The sequence below is a fragment of the Hyaena hyaena genome, unplaced genomic scaffold (genome assembly GCF_003009895.1).
Source record: "Hyaena hyaena isolate Hyena2069 unplaced genomic scaffold, ASM300989v1 scaffold_396, whole genome shotgun sequence".
Taxonomy (NCBI): domain Eukaryota; kingdom Metazoa; phylum Chordata; class Mammalia; order Carnivora; family Hyaenidae; genus Hyaena; species Hyaena hyaena.
The window spans coordinates 48,427-57,536 of record NW_024081027.1 but is presented as its reverse complement, the minus strand read 5'-3'; positions in this window follow the sequence as shown (position 1 = coordinate 57,536).

Genomic DNA, 9,110 nt, shown 5'->3' with positions numbered 1-9,110 from the left:
CTCCATCTCTCAAGAATAAATGAATATGATATTTGTCCTTCTCTGCCTGACTTATATAACTCCATCTCTCAAGAATAAATGAATATGATATTTGTCCTTCTCTGCCTGACTTATATAACTCCATCTCTCAAGAATAAATGAATATGATATTTGTCCTTCTCTGCCTGACTTATATAATATTCATTTATTTTTGAGAGAGGGAGAGAGAGCAAGCAGAGGAGGGGCAGAGAGAAAGGGAGAGAGAGAGAATCCCAAGCAGGCTCCGCACCATCAGTCCAGAGCCCGCATCGAGGCTCAAACAAACCGTGATATCATGACCTGAGCTGAAATCAAGGGTCAGACCCTTAACTGGCTAAGTCACCCAGGCACCCTGTTTTTTTAATTTAAATTTTAGTTAGCGAACATACAGTGCAATATTGTCTTCAGGAGTAGAATTCAGTGATCTGTAACTTACAAGCACCAGCCAGTGCTCTTTAATTATTACTATTTTTAAGTAGGCTCCATGCCCAAGGTGGGACTTGAACTCACAATCCTGAGTTTAAGACTCATATATTCTACTGACTGAGTCAGTCAGGCACCCCTTTGTACCTGTCGTTTAAAAACAGTTGTTTCTCAGCAAACTTTCCATACTTTGAAATGTATGTACTCCTTAGGAGCATTGGCTGGATCTAACACTGAAACAGCTCTGGTCAGGACCTGATTCCCTGGAAAGCAATTGAACCTTGCCCTTGGAATACACAGTTGACCTTGGAAACAACACAGCTTTGAACTGCGTGGGTCCATTTACATGCAGATTTTTTCTAGTTATAAATACGGTACAATACTGTAACTGTATTTCCCTTATGATTTTCTTACTGTTTTCCTTTCTCTAGCTTACTTTATGGTAGGAATGAGGTCTAAAATGTATGTAATATACAGACTATGCAGTAATCGATTGTTTGTGTAATCAGGAAAGCTTCCAGTCCACAATAGGCCATTAATAGTTAAATTTTTGAGGAGTCAGAAGATATACACAGATTTTTGACTGCACGGGGGTCAGTGCCCCTAAACTCTGGGTCATTCGATTACTATTACTTTTGTTTCAAACACATCTCTCCTGCCAAGTGTGCTTGCCACCCGAGATGGTTTAACATGGCCCTGCAGGGAGGTGGTTTAACATTTTGACTGTTGTAAAAACGTTTGAACTACACACTTTAAAAATGGTCGACATGGTGAATCTTATGTTATGTGACTTTAATCTTAATAAATAATGAAGAAATAAAGAAATTACTGGTCCCATTCAAGTTTAAAGAGGGAGTCTGGTTGAATGTGTTTGGATTTCAGCAAAATCGTACTCCTACCCATGGACCTCATTTTCCATAAAATCCAGGCAACATTGGCTTTTTGGTTTATCTTTATGGTGATCATGTAGTGATCAGGCAAACAAATATTAATATCAATTCCCCAAATTTCATAACTAAAGCTTTATGTGGATATAGATCACAGGATAGGTTTTGGAGGCTTCAGAATTACATGTAATGCTTTTGAGAAAATTTCAGGATGGATATGGAGAAAGAAATTGTAATTGATGAGACTTGGTGTATCAGCTCAGGGACCTGTGGTCTTCATTTGAGGGAAATACATATACTTTGACCTCACTCTGCTCCCTTTTTCTGATATCCTGTTGGTGTTTCCCATTGGCCATAACCAATAGAAAATCAGTGGCCAAGGAAGTTTACCATTATTTTCCAAAGGCGTTGGCATTCCAGGCAGACAACTGGATGCATTTGGAGGGATCAACAGGAGGCATCCAGTCTACTCAGAAAAATAGAAACTAAAAAATTTGATGCTTTGAAAAGATGCCTTCAATGTGACAAGTGCAAAAATAAAGATTTCAAAGATTTCACTGTCTTGTTTATTGACTCTCTCCCTGCCATTAGAACATAAATTCCATGAAAGGAAAGGCAATGTACATCTTGCTTAGTATCAGAACCCAAGTCTCTAGAGAGAAGAGACTTGATAAATATTTGTAAGATGAATACATCACTTTGCACAAATTCTTTAACATCTCCAAGACTTCTCAATTTTCTTATCTATGACTTGTTGGGTGTTTGGGCTGGACAAGAGGTAGAATTTAGACACTTTTGGTAAACAATTGGATATGTTATACCACAACAATGCCTCCAAAACACCTACCTGCACTAGTTGATATGCATGGAGGTTCTGAGAAGGATCCACTGGAAGTCAAGAAGAGAGAAGACAAAAAGAAGATAGCACTGTGTGTCCTGCAGACCTATGTGGGTACTTGGAGGTCCCTTAAGTGAAGAGATAAGAATGAGGTAGCTAGATGGTGCCATGTTTATGAGTCAGAAGTGACTCTGTGCCCAAGTACACCAGCTCTGGGCCCAGGAGACAATGACAGTGCCAAGCTGGGGAGAGAACCTGCTTCCTAACAGCAAAGGTCAGGATGAACCTTGACATTCTGTGGACTGGACCTGGCACAGGGCAGGATCGCTGTGCCGGGAGGAAGAGATACTTGGATAGAGCCTATGAGGAACTTGGACGAAGAGGTCAAAGTAGAGAAAGATGGGAGAAAAATATCCTGAGCAGAGACCAGAAGCCACTTTAGCAGTACCCACCAACTCCCGAGGAGGAATTTTCTGAGAAATGGGGAAGAGGAAGGAAGACAATCTGTGGTCAAAAAGCTAGATATGTAAATCGAGCCAGCCCACATTTGTAGCACAGGCAGATGCAGCTTGAAAATTTCAAACCACATAGACCATGGACAATTTTATCCAAGTTGGGAATTACTCATGAAATAAGGTCATGGAAATAAGACATAACAAAGATTGGATACTGGTTATAAAGTGATGTACTCTTCAGGGAGGAAAGTGTCTCTCATGTTGTACATTACAGGATTTCAAAAAGAAAGCATTCCCTTCCCCATCCCCCCAGGATAAGTATTAGAAATGTCTCCTTCTAAAGCCCTTCTTATTTTTTTAAAGATGAAAGCACTTGGGGCACCAGGGTGGCTCAGTCTGTTAAGTATCCAGCTTCAGCTCAGGTCATGATCTCACAGTTCATGAGTTCAAGCCCCATGTCGGGCTCTGTGCTGACAGCTTGGAACCTGGAGCCTGCTTTTGGATTCTGTGTCTCCCTCTCCCTCTCCCCATCCCCTGCTTGTGCTCTGTCTCTCTGTCTCTCTCTCTCAAAATTAAATAAGCATTAAGTTTAAAATTTTTTAAAAAAATAAATAAAGATGAAAACACTAGATTACAGGTATTTTTGGAAACACAGACACCATTAAATTCTAGGCTCAATAAAGCCAAATGATAATGGTAAATAATCACTAAGATCTTTTAGTAAGTGGAAGGTTTTGCCAGAATGTCTAAGGAGCTGCAGCATTATTTGAAATGAACAAGTTGAAATGCAGTTCAAAATCTCATTAAAACAAGCTTGGAGCAAGTGTCTAAGTGATTAATACAACTTTTCTTTTTCATATTTTGATGGTCATGCAGTTGGAGCGAAGTAGTTGATATTGTTGATGTGTGTCCTCAATTTCCTTTTTTTAGGACAGCCGTCCTTTCTCCAGATTGGCCTCAGCCAACCAGGAGCTGTCACTCACCTTCCCAGCACCAGGAGGGCAGCACACAGCCAGTAGCTGACAGACACAGGGGTAGGAAAGGCTGGCCACCTTGCCTCACAGGGGGACCAACACTGAGGTGCAATACGGTCATCAGAGCTCACTGTGCTATCGGGCTGAATCCACATCCCTCTCCTACCACATCCTGCTTGCCTCCCTTTCTCTCTTCCCAGAGCACTCTCTCAATAAATCATGGATACCCAAATTCCTGTCTCAGGCTCTGCTTTTAGGAAACCTGCCCTAAGTCACATATTGTCACTTTAGAAATAGTAGTGCTTGTAATGGGATTAGCACGGAGTTGTTGTTCCTGGAGGTATAACAGGGGCCCGTTTCAGTTATTGGGCAAGAGCAGAACATGATATGGAAAGCCAGGAGAACTTGTCCTTCAGGGGTCAGACTATCAGAACTCTGTCCTGTTACCACACAGCAGATCAACACAATGCTCTCTTGATGCATTCATTCAACAAACATCATAGATTCGATCTGTGAGCCCAGCCTTCTGCTGAGTCATAGGCATACAGAGATAAACCAGATAAGGGACTCATAGGATAGTCAGAGACAGAACACGTGAACATCTGATTATAATCCAACATGCTGAGTATTAACAAACAAAAGGTTGATACCCTTGGCACAATAGAATGGAAAGGTTAAGGCAGGGAGGTAATCAGATGACTCAAAACTGATGAGGAAAAGCTTCTCTGTGGGTACACCTTCAGTAAACTTCAAATTACTGTGTTTCTAGTGGCTTTTTTGATGGTTTGGGAAAGTTTGGATGACTTTGGTACAGTTATGACTTTTTTTCAAGCAGACATTAAGGAAGACATACAAGCTTCTTTCCACACATAGCCTGCTACTATCTCTTAAAAGCATTCACATCGTAGACTGTTTTAAATTTACCTCAAAGGCATTCCTTACAGCATTGTTTATACTGAAAAATTGGAGATGACAAAGGTCAGATCAAATACATGATGACACACATGTCCCACAGATAACCTTGCAACCATCAACACAAAATGAAAGCCTTTTAAACAGGTTTGATGAGTTGAAAAGATGTTAACAATGTGACAAGTGCAAAAAATAAATGAATAGATTTCACAATAACACAGGCATACCTGTTCTAGCTCACCCTCGGGCATGAGACACCTGTCATGATCACATTATGGCTTTCCCTTTACATGTAGGCAGCTGTGACTTACAGAATATTATTAATAAGCAAAGGGTGCCAAACATGTAGTCCCATTTCCTGAACAACTAGCTATAAATCTGCCCCCAAACAGTCACGGCCATGGTCAGGGACAGCACAAATGTGAGGAGAAAATCTCAGCACAGTTTTTAAGGAGGGAATCCCTTCAGGAATCAAGAGAAATACTACAATGCAATCTTTCAAAATAACAAGAATCATTGCAAGAAAACCCACAATAAACATCCAAAATATCCAGTGCTGTGCCAAGTCATAATGGGGCCCGAGGCAAAAGAGAGAAATGTGTGCCCTTACATACATTTTCTTAATGTACTTTTTATTTATTTATTTAAATTTTTTCAAATGTTTTATTTTATTTTATTTATTAAAATTTTTTTTCTTACATTTATTTATTTTTGAGAGCCAGAGACAGAGCATGAGCAAGGGAGGAGCAGAGAGAGAGGGAGACACAGAATCCAAAGGAGCTCCAGGCTCTGAGCTATCAGCACAAAGTCCGATGTGAAGCTCAAACCCACGAACTGGGGCATCTGAGTGGCTTAGTTGGTTAAGCATCTGACTTCGGCTCAGATCATGGTCTCACTGTTCATGGATTCAAGCTCCACATCAGGCTCTGTGCTGACAACTAGCTCATAGCCTGGAGACTGTTTCAGATTTTGTGTCTGCCTCGCTCTCTGACCCTTCCTTGCTCATGCTGTCTCTTTCTCTCAGAAATAAATAAAGCATAAAAAAATTAAAAAACAAACAAACAACCCACGAACCACGAGATCATGACCTGAGCTGAAGTCAGATGCTTAACTGATTGAGCCACCCAGGAGTCCCTTATTTTGAGAGAGAAAAACGTGAATGGGGGAGAGGGAGACAGAGACAGACAGACAGACGCACAAACAGACAATCTGAAGCTGGCTCTGCAGTGTCAGTGCAAAGCCTGATGTGGGGCTTAAACCCACGAACCGTGAAAGCATGATCTGAGATGAAGTCAGATGATCAAACGACTGAGGTACCTACGCATCCCCTTAATGTACTTTTTAATAGCTTTTTTTTAAGAATTTGATTTTTAAAATACTATTTTAATAATTTTTATGTTTTATTTATTTCTGAGAGAGAGAGAGCATGAGCAGGGGAGGGGCAGAGAGAGAGGGAGACACAGAATCCGAAGCAGGCTCCAGGCTCTGAGCTGTCAGCAAAGAGCCCCACACAGGGCTTGAACCCATGAACCGTGAGATCGTGACCTGAGCCAAAGTCGGACACTCAACCGACTGAGCCACCCAGGCGCCCCTGATTTTAAAAATATTATTGATTGAGTTTACTTCTCTTAAAACTAAGAAAGAAAAATTTTAATAAATTCCAGTTTGGTCCAAATTAAAATATTTAAACTGCTTTCAGTTCTATTATCCTTAACTTTTTCAGTTTTTTAATCTTTTTTCAACTACTTTAATGTTGTGGGGAGAGCATATTGTAGATGATCAATGAAGATTTCTTGAATGAATGGGATTTTATATTTATGGGATTTGAGAACCGTACAGTTTTCTATTTTGGGTCCCTTTTCTCCCTCTGGTGGAGACACATGAGGTTATGGGGAGAAAGGACTGTACCAAAATTAGCTTGACGTTTATGATAAGAAAAATGCTTCCTGTGGGGCGCCTGGGTGGCTTAGTCAAGCGTCCGACTTTCGCTTAGGTCATGATCTCGCAGTTCGTGGGTTCGGGCCCCGCGTCAGGCTCTGTGCTGACTGCCAGCTCGGAGCCTGGAGCCTGTTTCAGTCTGTGACTCCCTCTCTCTCTGACCCTCCCCTGCTCACGCTGTCTCTCTCTCTCTCTTTCCTAGAAATAAATAAAACATTAAAAAAAAAGAAAAGAAAAATGCTTCCTGTGAGAGCCGTAGCTTTTACTTACTTTAGAAATATAGGGTTCCTGAGGCGGCTGTATTTTAGACCAACATGTAACACTATCGTAAAGACAAAGTTTTGTGCACGTCTTCTATCAGAAAGAACTTTAAGGGGCGACTGGATGGTTCAGTCAGTTAAGTGTCTGACTTCAGCTCAGGTCATGATCTCACAGTTTATAGGTTCGTGCCCCACGTCGGGCTCTGTGCTGATAGCAGGGAGCCTGGAGCCTTCTTCAGATTCTGTGTCTCCCTCTCTCTGCCCCTCCCCCACTCACAGTCTGTGTCTGTCTCTCAAAAGTGAATAAACATTAAAAACATTTTTTTTAGGGGTGCCTGGGTGGCTCAGTCGATTAAGTATCCAACTTCAGCTCAGGTCATGATCTCATGGTTCGTGGGTTCAAGCCCTGCATCGGGCTCTGTGCTTACAGCCAGTTCAGAGCTTGGAGACTGTCTTTGGATTCTGTGTCTCCCTCTCTCTCTGACCCTCCTCTGCTCATGCTGTCTTTATCTCTCTCTCAAAAATAAATAAAACATTAAAAAAGTTTTAATAAAAAATATTTTTTTTAAAAAGAAAGAACTTTAAGCATTACAAATTTATAGATCCTGACAGTTAAGAGGAAATGAAGACCCCAGTCCTTCTTTTTGTATATCCCAAATCATTGCAATTAAATGCAAAATGTTGATAATCCATTGGTTACTGTATCCATTAGTAATTACCGCAAGTAACACTTGATAGCAAACCACTCATGAAACTCAATGCCTTGAAACAATGATATTCGCTTGCTCCTCCTGAGTGTATGGGTTGACTGAGCAGCTCTGTCGATCTTAGCTGGGCTCACTCACGTGACTACAAGTCGGCCAGGTGGCTGACTGAGGACGACGACGACGTAACTCTCCTCCATGTCTCTCACCCCTCCAGCAGGTTAGTTGGGTATGTTCTCAGGGCAGAGGCAGGGATGCAAGAACAAGTAAAACTCATTTTGTCAAGAGCAAGAAGGAGTGGACATTCAGTTTTGAAACGCTCTGCCTTTGAGTCATTCTCTTGACCAAAGCCAGTGTCTAGGCCAAGGCAGGATGAGAGCAGAAAGAGGTTACAAAGTTACAGAGAAGGGGCGTGGAGAGAAAGAGGCCACTTCTTGAGGCCATGGATGCAATAAACCTACCACAAGGGGTGGTATGACTGATAGGAGTCTTGCCGTCTCCTGCTTCACTACTCCTTAGAACTGTCGCCTCTGTATTGAACACTCTGGACAACATCAATTGACGAATGGATCGAGGAGATGTAGTTTGTGTGTACAATGGAATACTACTTGGCAACAGGAAAGAAGAAAATCAAGCCATTTGCAGCAGCATGGATGGAACTGGAAGGTATTAGGCTGAGTGAAATCAGTCAGTCAGAGAAAGACAGATACCATATGTCTAAACTCATATGTGGATCTTGAGAAACTTAACAGAAAACCATGGGGAAAGAGGGGAAAAATATTTACAGAGAGGGAGGGAGGCAAACCATAAGAGACTCTTAAATACAGAGAACAAACTGAGGGTGGATGGGTGGGTGGGGGAGAGGAGGAAATGGGTGATGGACACTGAGGAGGGCACTTTTTGGGATAAACACTGGGTGTTGTATGTAAGTGATGAACCACAGGAATCTACCCCAAGAACCAAGAGCACACTTCACACACCATAGGTTAGCCAACTTGACAATAAATCATATTTAAAAACAAGACAAAACAAAAGTACACTCTGGACAAGCCAAGCCCTAAAGACCAATCTACCATAGATGAACTCATGCATCAGCTTCCTTCTCAAACTGTGACTGCCACAAATAATAGAGTGAGAGTTTAGGCGCCTGGGTGGCTCAGTCAGCTGAACCTCTGACTTTGGCTCAGGTCATGAGCTCACAGTTTGTGAGTTTGAGTCCCACATTGGGCTTGTTGCTGTCAGCACTGAGCCCACTTCTGATCCTCTGTCCCCTTCTCACCCTCCCCCCAAAATAAGAAAACGGTTAAAAAGAAAATACTGAGAGAAAAAAAAAAAGACTGAGCTTCCATTAACCAAGTTTAATGTTATCAAATTATCCAATGATTATTACTAAGTTAACTGAATCTTTGGTAACTTGACTCAATGTAAATATTTGGTCTTTCCTCTGTAGCCTCAAACTAAGAATTCCTGGTGTCTAAGAAAGAGGAGAGGGGCAAGGGATCTGGAAGGAGCTCTGTGGTCAAGAGCTCACAGCCCAGCTCAGCCACCTACAGCTGTGTGATGTTGAGGAAGTTATTTAACCTCTCTGAGCCTCAGTTTCCTTACCCTCAAAATGGAGAGTAATCATTCATCTTACTCATTCATTCAACATACTTATGGAGAATCTACTAGACAGAATTCCCTGTAATTATAGAGCTCACT